Source organism: Chroicocephalus ridibundus, chromosome Z, assembly GCF_963924245.1.
Source record: "Chroicocephalus ridibundus chromosome Z, bChrRid1.1, whole genome shotgun sequence".
NCBI lineage: Eukaryota > Metazoa > Chordata > Aves > Charadriiformes > Laridae > Chroicocephalus > Chroicocephalus ridibundus.
In genome coordinates, this window is record NC_086316.1 from 23,468,442 (window position 1) to 23,484,720 (window position 16,279).

The window sequence follows — 16,279 nt, forward strand, 5'->3', positions numbered from 1 at the left end:
CACTGGGGGAAGAATCAATATAGCACAGGGGAGTAATCACAGAAAACAGGTGGTAAACAGTCTGCCTGTAGGAAGCCTGGGCACTTAGCTCATGAGTGAGTCACTGAGGCGCAGAGCATCAGGCTCATGACCAAGACAGAGCAGAGGGGACAGCCAGGCTGCCTCGTCTGTGGTTGTCCCTGTGAGTCTGACAGGTGTCAGCCAAAAAGTGGAGTATTGGCAAGCTTCTATGAATAAAACAGAGTGTGGCTGTGTGAAAATACTTTTGATGATGTGGGCTAAACTAATCGGATTTTGATGTTAGGAATGAGTGACGTGTGGACCAGAATCCTGGCCTGTCTGATGCTCTGGAGAAAATCAAGGAGGGGTATGGGAGAACTTTCTTTTCAGCTGTTTCTGAGTCCATAGTGTTGGAAGCTGCTAGTGTGCAAGGTTGGTAGCCTGGTAGCAGGGGCTGATTGAGGACTCTTCTGCTATCCCGAATCACTAGAAGACAGCGGTCTTCAGCTGTGCTCTCTTGTTCCCCTTTGCCAGGTCCCTCTGTTGTAAATGAAGAGTCCAAAGTGGGTACCACTTTGATTCTATGAGGAATGATAGTCTTTCTCTTCGTGCTTAGGGCAGCTTTCTTAGTATTTCTCTTGTGTAGAGATCCCACATTTCTGATCTCAAAAATGGTTTAGCGTTCAGTAGCAATGTGGCATGAGCAACTGATTCAAAAGAAGATTTAACCGAGGCAATGGTTATTTAGACATAACCCCAACTTTAAATTAGCCTGATAACTAGTTGCACTTACTTAGCACAAAACAACAAATTAAGCATTCATTTACCTTCATCAGTATATTTATGGAAACTTGATTAGAAGGGGTGGCGGCAAAATGCAAATATTAATTTTGAAATCTCATAACATAGACCTAATATCCTTCTGAATTATTCAGTGGGATACTGCAGTATTGGTAGATGATATTTAAATTATTAACAGCATAGCTTTCCATTTCATAGGCAAGACAGTTTTTATGGGAACATTCCCATTTAATGCGATCAGACTGATTGCATTTGTTGAGAATTCCAATCAGTACAGTATAGTACAGTGCGTGCTGCTAACAACAACAACAAAAGGTAATATACAGAGGTGTTATTCCACAATTTATACAGAATGTTCTATTTCCTAGGTTTACATTTTCTTGAGAAATAGAACAGTACTTGTGACACAATTTTTGTGTGATTTTATTTTGTTTCAGTTAGTTAGTGGTTATTGCCTGAAGTGTATTACTTACACAGTACCATAAATGTGCATGGTGCTTTACAGATAAGCGTGCCAGATCCTATGCTGAAGGATGTGTCATTCAACCAAAACAGATAGGCGTAATGTTTTGCATTTCAAAATCCACATATCTGTCTGCCTGCCTCTGTTTAGTTACTTGATCTGCCATACACATTTTTAATGCTTGTGTGACTGTAGTATCTGGCCAGCCTACAAATTGATGGAATTCTACATTTCTTTATCATTTCAGACCCAAAATAGATCAGGCCCTGTAACTGTAGTGATGATCAGTGTTGGACAACATGCCAGCTTGATTACAGCATGCAGAGATGGATACTTCATCCTGCTTTTCGCTGCAAATGCCAGTTCCAGCAGAAAATGTCTTGCCTCACCTTCCAGGCACTTCTTCCAAGGGCCTGACTTGGAAGCAGAGTCACTATTTGCCACCAGGATGGGCTGCAAAGTTATGTCATCCGCTGGGTAACTTTTTTATGATACAAACCCTAAATGCCAAACAGCTGACTGGCATGAAGCACAGGCAGGTATCTTAGTGTGCTCCGTCAGGCACCGCTGGGGTGCTCCGCTGGCCCGGCGTCAGCAAGAGGCTTCACGCAGTTCCCCATCGCTGACCGCTGAACAATACCACATCTGCCCCTGTGCGTGCTGTGAGATGACTCCACTGGGTTGAAATTACAGCTTCAAATGCAGCTGAAGTCACCAGTGACAGAAAGGCCCCCCAGAATCTGACTGCTGCTGGGTAATCTGAAGAAAGTCGAGTTTCAGCCCCTTCCCAGTGAGAAATGTTTCATGCTGTAAGATCCACCCTTAGCGCTTTGTCGGCTGCCTGCTTGGAAATGACAGATCAAAAGTTAAGGTTCTGAAAATGCTTCCTGACCCAAACATTCCCACTGAAGTAATTTCTGTGATGTTTTCCTGGTCAGGCATGTGTTGGCCAAGAGCCTGAGATGTTAGGGATGGTCCTTCCAGCTTAAGTGACAAGTAACATTTGAGAGAGGAAGGCTGAGCAACGTCTGTGGCTTTTGCCCTTCTGGGTCCGAGCAATGGCTTTCAGCCACTAACATTAACAGTTGATAGTAACAAACTCGTGTGAAAACCCTGATTTGTGCCCATTCACTGTGCCTTTAACAAAATCAAACCCATTGTGCCAAGTGGGATGGCGCATAAATAAATAAATAACTCATAGCAGCTGCGAAGCCAGTGTTTGCCAGAGCCGTATATAGCAGTTCCCAGAGACCACTGGGAAGTTGTAGAGGAAAAACAATTTTAAAATAACATTTTTAAAGTACAACTTTTAAGCCAACTAATAATTTAGATTGTAGCTGCATCTGTGGATTTGTTTAAGTAGAATAAATCTGGAATAAATGGAATATTGACATCAAGCAAATATTTAAAAGGATTGATCAGAAATATACTCTTCCTCCACACTATCCATCTTCTAAGCACCACAGATTTGGGGAAGTGATTCAGACATCATTGTGCACCTTGAAGTTTGATACAAATTCATTTCCACCCCACTCCTGATTTATAACCTGAAGGACTGTGAGTCAAAGAATCACGAGCCTTGCTAAAGCAAGAGAAAATGTTGACTCCTGACTATTGTGTGTCTGATCTTTTGAAGAATGTGAAAAGTATGTAATGCAAAGTGCATTCAATTCCTATTGCAACAACCAGTTTTGGGCATGTTTATTTTTTTTTTTTTTTATGCTCGTTGCTTAGCAGTTCTCATTGTGACACCAATAACTGGACTCCCAGGGATGTTGTGCTTGATATACATGGCTTTTCTTAAAACCTGGCCTCAATTATGTGAGCTAAGAAGTTTTGATTTTAATTCTTAAACTTGGCTCATAATTGAACACGAAATTATAAGAGGGTTACAGATGACCTTAATAATGCTACGAGAAACTGAAGAACTCTTCCTCTGTCCTCCCAGTCAAGCCTCATGCACGTGGAAGAACCTCCAGCTGGAACTGTAAGCTTTGGAAAGGTTTCCTAGTAGGTCACATTGCACAGTTCAGATGTGGGTTGACTTTTACTTTTGAGCGCTAGAACAGCAAATATACTGCCTTGTTCTCTGCCTGCAAGGGTGCTTTGCACACAAATAATTGGTTTGCATCAACCTTGGACAGGCTCTTGGACACTTCTTTTGTGCTGCTACATCAGAAAGATCCATGTAAACAATTTCCAGTTGTGGACATGCCTACTCCTGTATGCTATTTTAATTTGAGTTTAATAGCCTTTTTCCAATCAAAGCATACATTTATTTGTTGCAGGAAAGAACAGTAATACTTTGTTTAAAAAGGTGATCTGACTTCTTTGTATTGGGGGATGATCAGCTTCAAGATTGTGGTGAAACCTTCACTAAAACAGCGCTTAGAAGCTGAAAGCTCCAACTTTAATGGGTGGCGTGAAAGCAAAAACTTGGGGTGGGTACAGATGGCTATTGGAAATACAGAACTGGTTAGATAAAACCAGTAAATAGTCCAGTTTTCATCCAGTGAAAACTGGTGAAAGAGAAATTGATTTTAAATTCTATTGAATGTCAAATAAAATAGCAGACATAGTTATAAAAAGAAGAGAATTTGATTTTTCCAGAAGTGACTGGTGAGTCTGAGTTGCGGATTCAAACTTTGGGTGCCCAACCTTGGATACTGTTGAAGAGATTTCCTTAGAGATTGAGGCCTTCTTAAGGCATCTAAAATTGATGCACTAAAAATGTAGTCAAATTTGAAAATCTGTACTACTTCATTTTGAGGAGCAGTACACAAGATGCTCATGAAATGACAAAAAATTAAAATAATATGGGCAACATTAATTAAAGAGAAAAATAATTCTAAATTAAATTAATAATTCACCTATATGAAATTTACAGTCCACAGGATACATAGCCATTAAAATGTAAATGTGATATAGAATGCTTCTGAAGCTAAGAAAGAAAATCCTGTTGCAAAGAGACATATCTTGTCCTATAAGAAATCAGTGACTAAGTAGGGGACCTCAGGTTGGTACATAAAGATATAAAAGTTCGTGGAAAGGATTAACAGGTATATGATCTCATGTTTTCTGCTTTTCTTGGGAGCATACAAATTAATTGAATACAAAAAATATTTTGAATCATTGGATCAAATTACCCTGTGAGTTATAATTATGTATTTCCTAATTATAATTATACAGCTCCTCAGATTAGCTGATGTGATGGAGAACAGAACTGACCTGTAGTTTCTGATTTAACGCTCCTGTTTTTAGTATGAGTGAAGGCTCAGGGTCTGAATTAATTGTTATATTAATCATGAGATAAACTATAGATGTGCTTTTCATTAGCGTTTGTAGAACATTAGTTATTCAGTACATTCTGTTATGTGTACTAGTCATTCGTTAGTGACTAATTACATTGATGATTCCTATGATATTTGAAATGCTGATGTCTTTGTTCATTGTTGCCATGAAATGTGGATAACTTCATGTACAGGCTGTATGACAGTATTGTATGCTATAGGATGTAAACTTGTATTATCTTGTCTAGGATGGCTTCAAGACTAAGTTAATAAGATGACACTGTAAGTATGTCACTTCAGCCAGTAATATACACCACATCATAATTTATTTTGTATATGCCACATTCTTAACTGAGACCCAATTTAAAATTTTTTGAAGATTTTAAAAATTAACAATTACATTTATTTTTTGCATCAGTCAGGCAGCATTATTATCATTAGCAAGAGATCAGTCTAAGTAGAAGAAAATTATAATTTATGGCAGTAAAATACCTATAAAAGTATTTTTAAAAATTCTTTACATAATAACATTTCAGTCTTTACTAGCCTCAAAGCAGGTGTTGAGTGTATCACTACATATATGTGATTCTTTTTTTCTGATGCTCTTTATTCCACTGTCTTTGAGAAATTTGTCTGTAAAGCTGTCCTTGATTATCAGTGAACATTCCTGATCTCACTCTTTAATTCACTAATTTATATGTGTAATTTGTACAGGGGGTCAGGGGAAGACAACACTCTTCCATGAAAAGCTGTGATGGCTGATGGAAATTTGAGAGACGGGAACAAAGATTCAGTTGGTGAAAAGTTATAATAAGCAGTGTAACAGGTGAGAAAACCAAAGTCTAAGTTTTGGAGAACCAGATCTGTGATTTCCTCCAGAGTTCAGTTTTGAAAGACAAGACTTCTGGCCAGTCCTCGAGGCATCAGTGCACTTTTTGCCCCTTCTGTCACCAACTAAAATATTTTTGTGTATTGTAAAAGAGTGTTGTGAACCACTCATTTTAGGAGCGGCATGTCCTAATCTTGGCAAGCGGCATCAAAATATGCCAGTAGACAGTAAGTACACTGTCGTCAGACACACATGCCGTTGCTAGCTTTCTCTTGGCTGACCATAGTTTTGAACACAGTCATAATCATTGCTCTTGTGCTTGGTGTGTAGCCTGATGCTGTTGGGGTGTGTTGGGCGTGATTTGACCATGATGGCTAAACTCATCACCTTGGGACTGAGGTAGGGAGCATCCGTGGGCCTTGATGGGCCTCAGCCAGGCACTGAATTCAGCAGTGATATTTCCGAGTCATGTCTGCACAGATAGTGAGCTGAACCAGAAGCACCCCTTAAACTGTATGCCCCAAATCTTAGGTGTCTTCAAGATTTACTTAGGAGATTTGTTAGACAGAGGTCATGAGGCTTGCATGTTTTGCCTGAAGCTCTGGTTATGCCTTACTTCAGAGGTCTACATCATTTTATGGGTCTAAGTCACAAGCTTGGATCTGTAACACGAAGGCTGTGAGGAGGCTGCTGCATCTTTATGGGGACAAGGGTCTGGGATGACAGCCGTTGTCAAATTCATGGCTTTAAACTAGTAGGTGACTTGTCAGTGTCTGATGGGAAGGGTTAAATATCATCTTCATGCCAGCTCCCGATAGACCCTATTCTGGGGTCTAAAATGATGCATAGGTCTGGGCAGATTAATTTCACCCACAGTGAGTGGGAATTTACAAGGACTGAGATACTGAGCAGTGGCATTACTCATTTTCAAATATGAGCTAAGACCAATATCTCTCCTGTGTTAAACAAGTAAAGAAGGCTATTTCTAGTGCATCTGAGGATGAATCAAATGCTGTGAGTACAAATCAAATAAATAATAACAACAAAGGCAAAAATTTCATACATTTAAAACAAGGAATAAGGAGAAATTAGTCAGAGATTTCTGATCCACTCCATATTCTACTGTTTTGTTTTGTTGTTGTTTAGGAGGTGACGTTTAATCACAAGTTTACATAAATGGAAACATGGCATTCATGAATCATAGATCTTAATGTAGTACTAGGAATGAAAACCTGATGCTTCTTGACACCTATCTTCAGGTAAGAAAGCAGAGTAGCGAAAGAGATGGTTCAACTTGTCTTTGAACAAGTGTTAAGGGAAAAGGATAGTGCAGAAGCTATTTAAGCAAAAATGGTAAAAGATATACATGGAGAAACACAAATCATAGAACATTACTGTTTTGGAATTGCTGTGTAACAGCAAAGACCCAGCCAGTGGGCTGCAGATCGGGTTATAGCATGTGCCTTGTTTTAGAAAAAACATGTGATGAAACGACACAGGAAAACCAGAAAAAACTCATATGCAAATCTCCCAGAATCTGCACAAGACAGGGCTCTTCTGGGCTGGTCAAAAAGAAAGGGACTCCTTTATCCACTATTTCAGATGCCTATGTCAGTGTAGTGTATTCTGTCTGTGGTCATGCCTGTGAGCACTAGCCAGTAGCTCCCTTTCGTCTTTACGGCGGCAGTTGCCTCACTTGTGGGTTCATCTGCCAGACCCAGTCTTTTTCTAGACCATTGCTCTGAACTAGTTTGTGCTTTGGATCGAAGGAGACAAAGTGGAAGAAAACAGGTGAAACTTTCTACATCTTGCTCTTTCTTGATCAGTAGAATTGCAGTCACATGGATCTTGAATCCTATGGCTTTACCTATGTCATGCTTTGCGAGTGGTGTAAGAAAAAACTGTGAACACCACTGTTAGGATGGACTTCTCTTCCACACAACTGCTGCACTGGCTGTGTACAGGCAGCCCATGGGGAGCCTTTCTCCTGTAAGGTGCGTATTAAGATGTCCAGTAGCTCACTAAGGTGTTGGAGGTGCCTGAGCATGTGGTATGCTTCATAAAGTGGCCCCTGGATGCACCTGGGGCTGTACTTTCTGTCTGTATGAACTGTGCATTTGGTCTTGAACCTTGCCTTGGGGCATCCTTCACAAACGCAAGACAGATGTATCCTTTGTGCCTGTAGGTGGAAGGGAAGGACTTTTGCCACAGAGAAGCACAGGTCTGCCTTTTGCCATATTTTATATAAATGAATAAATATAGAGATTTCATTTGAAACTAGTGCATTCTTCATGAAGGATACTTAAAATCCTGTAGAGGTTTTTTCTGTCCCGTAAGTAATATAGTGGAAGAAAATGGAATTTAATGTGAAAAGCCCATGAGATCACAATTGCTTAAGATGATCTACAGCTCTTTTGTGGTATGGAAATATATTATTTATACTTCCTTTTTGCTTTTCTCCTTTTTTATTATAGTGTTCTTAACTGACTCCGTCTTGGCCCAGGATCAGTATTTCTAATACATCCAGAATTACATATTTGTGGGACTTAAGTACTAAAGATGTACAATTTGTTCTTTACAATTTGGCTCCTCTTGTAATCTTCACTTATAAACCCGGATAAACAAAAGAACACATGCCTGGCTGAAAAGCACAACCCTTGCAGTTCTGCTAATTGCTTCCTCATCGCAGTCCTCTTTCAACTCTTTCCCCTCCAGTTTTGGTTCAAGACTGTGAAGACATTTCTGCCTGTCCCCATGTTTGGCAGATGATTGAAGGCAATTGCTAGATAAACTTGGTCACCATTCAGGGGGCCCCTATAAGACAGTAGCTACTCAGCTTTCTGCATGATACCAAGCCAAAAACTTGGCCAGAATAAATCTTATTCCAGTTAAGCCTAATCTTTTATATGGAACATTTTTGGTAAGTCAGCAGAAAAAAATGATTTTTGCATTTCAAATAACATGCTCGAAGTACTCTGACCAAGAACCCAGAGACTAATTTGTTTTAAGTCAAATGACAGGCTTCAGCAGGTAGTCTAGCATGCTTACCAGAGGAGGAAAATGCTGCAGAAGCGGTTACAGACACTGCCAGCAGTGGGGTATGCCAGCAGTGGGGCTATTTTTGTGTGCAGATATATGGCAAGTATCAAACTCTTCCAAGAGATGTGACTCAGCATCGTGGTTTAACCCCAGCTGGCCACTAGGACCACGCGGACATTCATTCACCATCCCCCCCACCTGCCCCAGCAGGGTAGGGAGAAGAGGGAGGAAAAGGGAAAAAAACCCTTGTGGTTGCTATAAAGACGGTTTAACGGAGTAGTAAGGGAAAAAAAAATAATGATAGAAGAATATACAAAATAAGTGGTGCAGTACAATTGCTTGCCACCTGATGACCACACCCATCGCATCCCAAGCAGCAGTCATGGATTCCTGCCTCCCCCCAGCCAACCTGTATTTATACACTGAGCATGATGTCCACGGTATGGAGTATTGCTTTGGCCAGCTTGTCCGGTCTATGATCCCTCAGCTTCTATGGAAAGCTGAAAAACAAAAAAACATTACATCCTTAACTTAATGTAAGTATTACTTAGCAACAGCTAAAACAATATGTGTTATCAACATTATTCTCATACTAAATCCAAACCACTGCAGCTACTAGGAAGAAAATTAACTCTATTCCAGCTGAAACCAGGACACTCAGCCTTATTAACTGTTAGAGAACATGGTTGATTGGTTTCTTATAGTTTTGTTTTACTAATTTTTACACCGAAGCTTATAAACCTGAACAAGCAACACGTTCAGGTTGTTTATATGTTAGTGTTTCCTATGCAGTAAATCATATACATCCTACTTGCATTTGAAGGAGAATGAAACAGATATGCTTATTCTATAGTATCTCCTTCAAGAGGTCATGCCTTGGCCATGCCAAAAGAATTTTGCTTGGATGACAGCTTCAGAAATGCACACAGATTATCCAATTTTATCTGAAATGTGCTTTTTAAAACATAAAAGTCTAGAAAATTTTACAAGAGAATGTTAACCTTTAACCTGTGTTTGCGTAAGGAGTGCTTTACTGGAATGAAAAGGCATAGGTGTTGTATATTAGCACTAGGGCTATAAAGGCAAAGATTTTCAATTTATACATGTAGCAAAGCCACTGTGGCCTCCCACTCACCCGTCCCTAGGGGAAACAAGCTATTATTTAGAAAAAATGTTGCGTTTCCTGTAAGGTCTTTTGTCAGTATAGCTGTGCTGGGTAGGGCTTCATACTCTTCGTACCTTCTTACTCTTCCCAAGCAAATTCCTTGTAATGCAAACCTAGATGAGTATTGGACTTTTACTTGCAATATCCGCACTTGGAGGTCATTTGCTCATGAAATACCCCCCTGGGACGTACTTCCTCCTACTTTCCTAGCAAATAAAAGGTTTGATCCTTGTGTATGACCTTTTGGTTCCAATTGCCTTCTGAAGTGCTTTATTCAAGCTGATTCATCTTCTTAGTACCTTCATCTAGCTAATTCCAAATTTTCTAGAAGATTCCTGCCACAGATTAGATCATATTGTGAAGAGGAGCTGCCTACAGTATTTCATGAATATAATATGATTCATCATTTGTTTGCTGGAATGAACTTTTGGCTAACCGTTTTCAGTAGTCTATCTCATCACTGATGTGAAATTTTACCTATGTGCTAAGTTCCGTACCATGGCATGATACAGGGAAGGAGAAATTCAGGTTGGGAGCTGAAATAAAGATCTTTGTCAAACCTCTGAACTATATAGAAGTGAGAGGTGGAGATTCCTGCAGAGCACATCGTACTCAAAGCTCTGGTAAATGATATATCTAAGGCAAGCTAGCTCTTTTTATACTAGCAAACAGGCCCAAGTCATTGGCCCAAGTGCTGGACTGCAGTTCTCTGTGCTGCCTAGCTGTTAGGAGACTCCTTGACACAACTTTTGCTTTGGTAAGTTGCCTTGCTTGGTAAAAGTTGCCTTTCCTTGACAACTTCTGGGAGCAGTCCAGGAGCTGTTTCAAGTGCACGGTATGGCCAGGGCCAGCCTTTTTAAAGGGCAGAAAGAGGACAAAGGGAGACAAAGAGCTCTGCACCAATTTATTTGCAGTATAGACGTAGTCAGTACTAGGTTTGTGTAGGGAAGATAGAAGACCTTTTATTGCCTAAAGGACTCTGGTTGCTGGTAATGTTTCATCTCTCCTGTGGAGATCAGACAGTGCTTCACCTGAGGAAGGTGTTTGCATTCACTGCTCTTCCTCACTTGCAGACTCAAGGCATGTGGTCAGCGTGGCTCTGCTAGCAGAGCAGAGTAGAGTAGACCTGCCTTAAGCTGCACTTCAACCTAGCACTTATTCAGTGAATGACGTCTTGGATATATGTGCTGGTAGCACGAGCCAGTCAGCTTGCTGAGTAACCGTGACTGGGGCCTGGCCGAGCCAATTTTGGGGAAAGGCAGATAAAAGCCACCGCCAGTGTGGCAGGGGTGGGGGTGGCAAAATCAGATCCCTGCTCCTGGTTCTCTTGGCTGGAACTACAAGCTCGACAAAGTTGTTCTAATCCTCAGGGCAACAAAATTTGTTTTGTCTAATTGGCTGAAAAAACGTGAACTGGCTCTGGTCAGAAGCAAAGCTGGGGGTGGTAGATACTGTAGTGTGCTTTGGACCTGATGAGGTTTATCTACAGTTTCACGTGCTTTCCTTCGTGGTTGGTAAAATTTTGGTAAGGATAGATGTTAAAATCAAAGTGTTATAGATAATTGATTTTGAACCTTTGTGTAGAAATGCTAACTTCATAAAAAATATCCATTTAGGCAGGTCCTCTGGAGATCATCTAGTCCAACCTCATACCCCAGTTGGATCAGGTGGCTCAGGGTCTGGCCCAGCTGAGGGCAAGACACTTCCAGGATGGAGATTTGATATCTTCTTGGAGCACCTGTGCTGGTGCTTAACCACTCCCACAGTGAACACTTTCTCCATATATCCAGTTGGAATTTCGTTTCCTGCAAGCTGTGACAATTGCCTCTCGTCTCCTCACTGCGCATCTGAGATAAGCCTGTCTTCATATTTTCTATAATCCCCTTTGCTTTAATGATGAAAATTCTCTGTACATGACTACACCCATATAGTCTAGTTGTTCCTGGGATGCAGGTTATCAGTTATGCAGCTCCAGTGGCATATTTGCCCACTGTGGCTGCAGTTTTTTCTACTTCTTTTGCAATTGAATGGATGGCAAAATCAGAGCTCAACAGAATGCAACGTAGCTCAGGCTGTCTCCAGCTTATACAGCCTGATCTTAAGTCACTCTAATGACTTGTCACGAATATTTCTATAAGGCAAATACACTTTCATTGCTCCAGTAGTGAGGTCACCTATTTGAAGTTACTAATTATTATTTTAAGCTGATACTGCACTGTAGAAAAGTTATTAGTTCAGCACCCATTTATTATGTGCCTTTGTCCTCTTTCCAGTTCCATTCTGCATGCTGGTGGGTCTCAGAAAGATCTCATACATATGTCTGGACAGAAATGGGGCAGGTCTGAGAACTAACTAACTGCTTTGTTCAGCATTTTTCTTGCAAAACCTAGTGGAAGCCAATACAGTGTGTCTGCAAGGCTTCCTATTACATCTTATGTTGTGTGGTTTCCCGATGGAAAATATATGGCTGGAAAGGAGAAATTGGACAGGCTGCAGAATGTCTTGTGTCGAACCTCTAGAATGCAAAGAATTTGGGAGTCTGGCTTCCTCACGTAGCTCCATATTCACTCTTCAAAAGAAAAGCATCAGAAAGGAGAGGCTGTTTGTCTTGTCCTGGGGCTATTTTCTCCTTTATCCGCTATTTACTGTGGGAGGTTATGACACAGCCTTATGTTATTGTACAGGTCATTTTAGCCTTCTCCCTGGGAGAAAGATGGAAGGGGAGGGGAGCAGAGAAACGGGAGGGAGAAAAAGGGAATGAATGCTCCTACCAAGTGAAATTACTAGTTTGTTGGCAACTCCGCTGCCTTTCCACTAGGTCCTATTGAGAGCAAGGCAAAGGATGGCATTGTTTCACCTTGATGGCATGTGATTTGTTAGCAATGTAACCATCCTATGGAAAACTTCAGTGACGATAGGTAAATAGTGATGCTGAGAAGAAATTTTGACAGTGCACGATGTACTCCATTGTTTTGCACATTGTAGTGCCTGATGGTACTCCTGGCAGACTTCAGTGATCTCCAGTACCTGCTGCTTTTATTGGGTTAGGAGACTATACCCCAACATCGCAGCCTTTTCTAATATTCTAGGAGTTTCAGTACTTTTTCATGAGAAAGCAATTGCTGTAGAGTCTGAATGTAATAATGAAAACTTCCAGGTAAAAATACTTTATTTTGTAAATAAAGTATTAAAAAAATAATAATCGTGAAATGCAGCTCAGAAAAGATGCCATTTTCATTCATTGATATGTATTGCTGTCCATGGAGGTCACAAAGGATTGAAGGGAGAAGCACTGCAATAATTAATATCCCAATTAAATTACATTTATGATTCTGATAATGTTTGAAAGTTGGAACTAATTTAGACTTGGCTTACTCTCTATGACTTCTTCTAAAAATCCTTAATTCTTTACCCCAGGAAACTCAAATTGTCTAAGAGCATGACTGACATTTATAAACAGCAAATAATATGATTTCAAAATGCAGTCTCCAAGGAAAAGCACATACTTGGATTAGAAGAATATTATAATTCTTTCCCAGTGGTTATGTGCTTTGGCAAGGTATCTCCTTGGATGTTGGTAACCAGTAACTGCAGATGGGCTGGAACAGCTGAAGAAGGAACATCTGAAGTGATTTTTACACGTAGATGTAAGTCACTCTTCTGTTTTAAATTAGTAAGATCTAAAACATCATGGTAGCAGATGTCCATATCTGAGGCTAAACATTTCAGAATGGAAAACTCTGTGTTTGTGTTTCTCTTTCTGCATATAAAATGCTTACAACACACAAACATACCTTGTCATTCTGAGAAATGTTTTCAAATACAATGAATTGCTAGTTTATTTGGAGGAAAGTTGATAGTAATAACAGTGTTAATAATCCTTTTGTGCCTGAGTGGAGTAAATACTAAGGCCCTGTGAATATGTCAGATAGTCAAAAGAATAATTCTTTATCTTTTATTTTTGCTATTCATACTCTTTACCTTTTAAGTTTAGGGGGAGGGGGATATAAAAGAACATGACTTATCCTTTGGACAAAATCTCTTCATTTGTGCATGAAAACCTATGTTTCCCAAAATGTGGGCCTTGCAGGAGAAGTAAATGTTGGAAGATATATATATATATATATTAAAAAATAATTATCATTATAACTTCAGGTCTATTGCAGAGATTATATTTTCCCAAAGAGCTTTCAAAGGATCAAAACATATTGATTGTCAGATTATTTGAGAAGATGACTCCTATTTCAACAGCACACAATACATTTCTTTTATAAATGAGTTGTCTTTCTTCATTTATCATCAGCATTGAAAACAATCCCTTTCTCCCTCTGCCAAATCTAACATATTTTGTGTAGGATCAGATAAAAATACTCTGTGTTTCCAAAAAACATTTCTACTCCCCTCAGGTAAGGTAAGTTTAGAGTGGATATTTTAATGCTAGTGCCTGGTACTGGCATTCAGTAGTGATTAAAAATGGTAAGTGATTAAACTTATCACAAGATGAAGTTTCTCATTTGCCAATTTAGAAATTAATCAGAAAAATTAATCAGACCCGTGTTCTTAACTTTCTCAATCTATTCTGGAAATTGAGAACAGCTCTTGTGTTTTCTAAAGATAGAGAAAGAACCTGGGAAACCTAACAGAAGCATACATGGATTCCTTGGGTTTTTGGCAAATTAAATATTTTAAATATGGCAGTTTTTTTATTTACTTAAAAAATACCAAAATTTATCATACTTGAGAAAAAATGACTGTCTTAAAACTGAGGCTTGGGAGAGTTAACTTCAGACAGAGGCTTGAAAAACAGATGTAGACTCACAGACCTTTGTCTGACTTGCACTCAGGGCAGCGTTCATTATCGAGAACTGCCTAAGTGTAATAGGCTATTTTTGAGGAGTCCCCATATCTAGTGTTGGCTTTCAGCTCCCATTTCAACCCAGATGTTTAGCTGGTGGGTGGAATCCTGAGGATTGTTGGTAGCAAGAGAGATGCCTTCAGTAAGTTACACACTTTGAGAGTTTTTCTAAATTTTCTTTTAATTAGGGTTTTCAAGTTCTGTGTCTCTGAATACAGGAGAAACAGAAGGAAGTCAGAAACATTTCTTCTATGAAGTAGTATTCATTCTTAAGGTTCTGTGTTGTTTTTTTTTTTTTTCTCTCTCTCTCTGAATACCTTTTTGTACTTTTTTTTTTGGACATTTTGTCCACCGTTTTGTCTCTTCTGGGACTAGAAGAATTGCAGTGGAGACTGAATCCCCCTATCTCTTTCCCAGTCCTATCCAGTTGTGTATGTCTTTGAGTCATCCCAGCAGGAGCCTGACAGTATCATGCATCCTATTGCCTTCTCTTCCACTCCTGTGATGATCCCTTTCAGAAAAATGCTCACATTTTTGATCCACTCCCCTTGTCTGAATCTGCTCTGTGGACAGCCCATCAATTTCTCTTAAGGAGTCATGTAAACTTGCTGCTTCTGCTGCTGTTCATATGAAATTCCTCCCCTGCATGTTCTTCCTTCAGTTTGCATATCATTCTGTATTTGGCCCTCTTTCTCATGATTTTCTGTCTGTCATCCTTATGCCACCTTCTGTTTCATTCCCTGCCTATTTTCATAATTTCTTCTCCACCCTCTTTTGGGAAAGAGCTGCTTTATAGTTCTCATTTTCTGTTTCCCCTTAGTGCAGCCAATTTCCTCCTCAGTGATATCTTTTCTCTTGTAGCTTTCTTCCTCTCTTTCTTCTGTCCTTACCTTCTTCCAGAGGTAATCCGTTTAAGCCAGGGATTCTTCTGCTCCTTTTCTCTAGCAGGTACTTCTCAGTCTTGGGTTACCTACCCATCTTCTGCTCCATCATGATGATAAATCTATTTTGAACTCTGTTATTCTCTCCAGTTGCATTTAAGTCTTGGGTCTCACAATTTGTTACGTTAGTCAAGCCGAACTGCTCACATAACAGTTTGTGCCAGATACCCCTCTGTACCCTCTTGTTTTTGTCATGCAAGTCCTCAGGTCATCTCCACTTCTCTCTCTTCTCTGTGCTTTGCCACTGCCAGCTTCTTCCTTTTTACTGGCCTTAAAAAAGAAAGGAGAAAATCCCCCAACCTTTCTTTTAAGGTCTTTGCTTTACTAGTTACATTTCATAAAATGGAGAGTGAATGTCATCATTACAAAAGTTATGCTTCTTTCCTCATGCATAACAAAAGTGGCTGAATTCCCGCTTTAAATGCAAAATTCGACTCTATATTAACTGTGGAAACTCAAGCTGTATAATTAGTTGGCAACTTCTGTGAAATTAAAAGCAAATTGTATGCAAATGTTAGTTCCTAGCATCTGATACAATATTATACTGTAGGGGAACAAAAGGAGAGGGATGGATTCAGGAAGAACCTCAGCTAGCTGGTAGTGATTGATACAACTCAATTTCTAGGGAAATTTTCCTCTACTCAGGACATTGCCCATAGAATCGGAAAGACTTGTCGTGAACCAGCAGTTTTGGTCATCAGCAATATCTGAATGTTTTCAAATGCAAACACCTGTATCCATTAAATCAATGACACTTAGAAGAGTATGAACTCGATAGTCTACAATTGTCAAGAAGTTCCAGCTTCTGCCATTTAAGCACCAAATAAATTTTAGATTTGGGGGGGGCATATCCATGATCAGCATGCACCCACCAGTCATAGCTCCCAGTTGAAGGA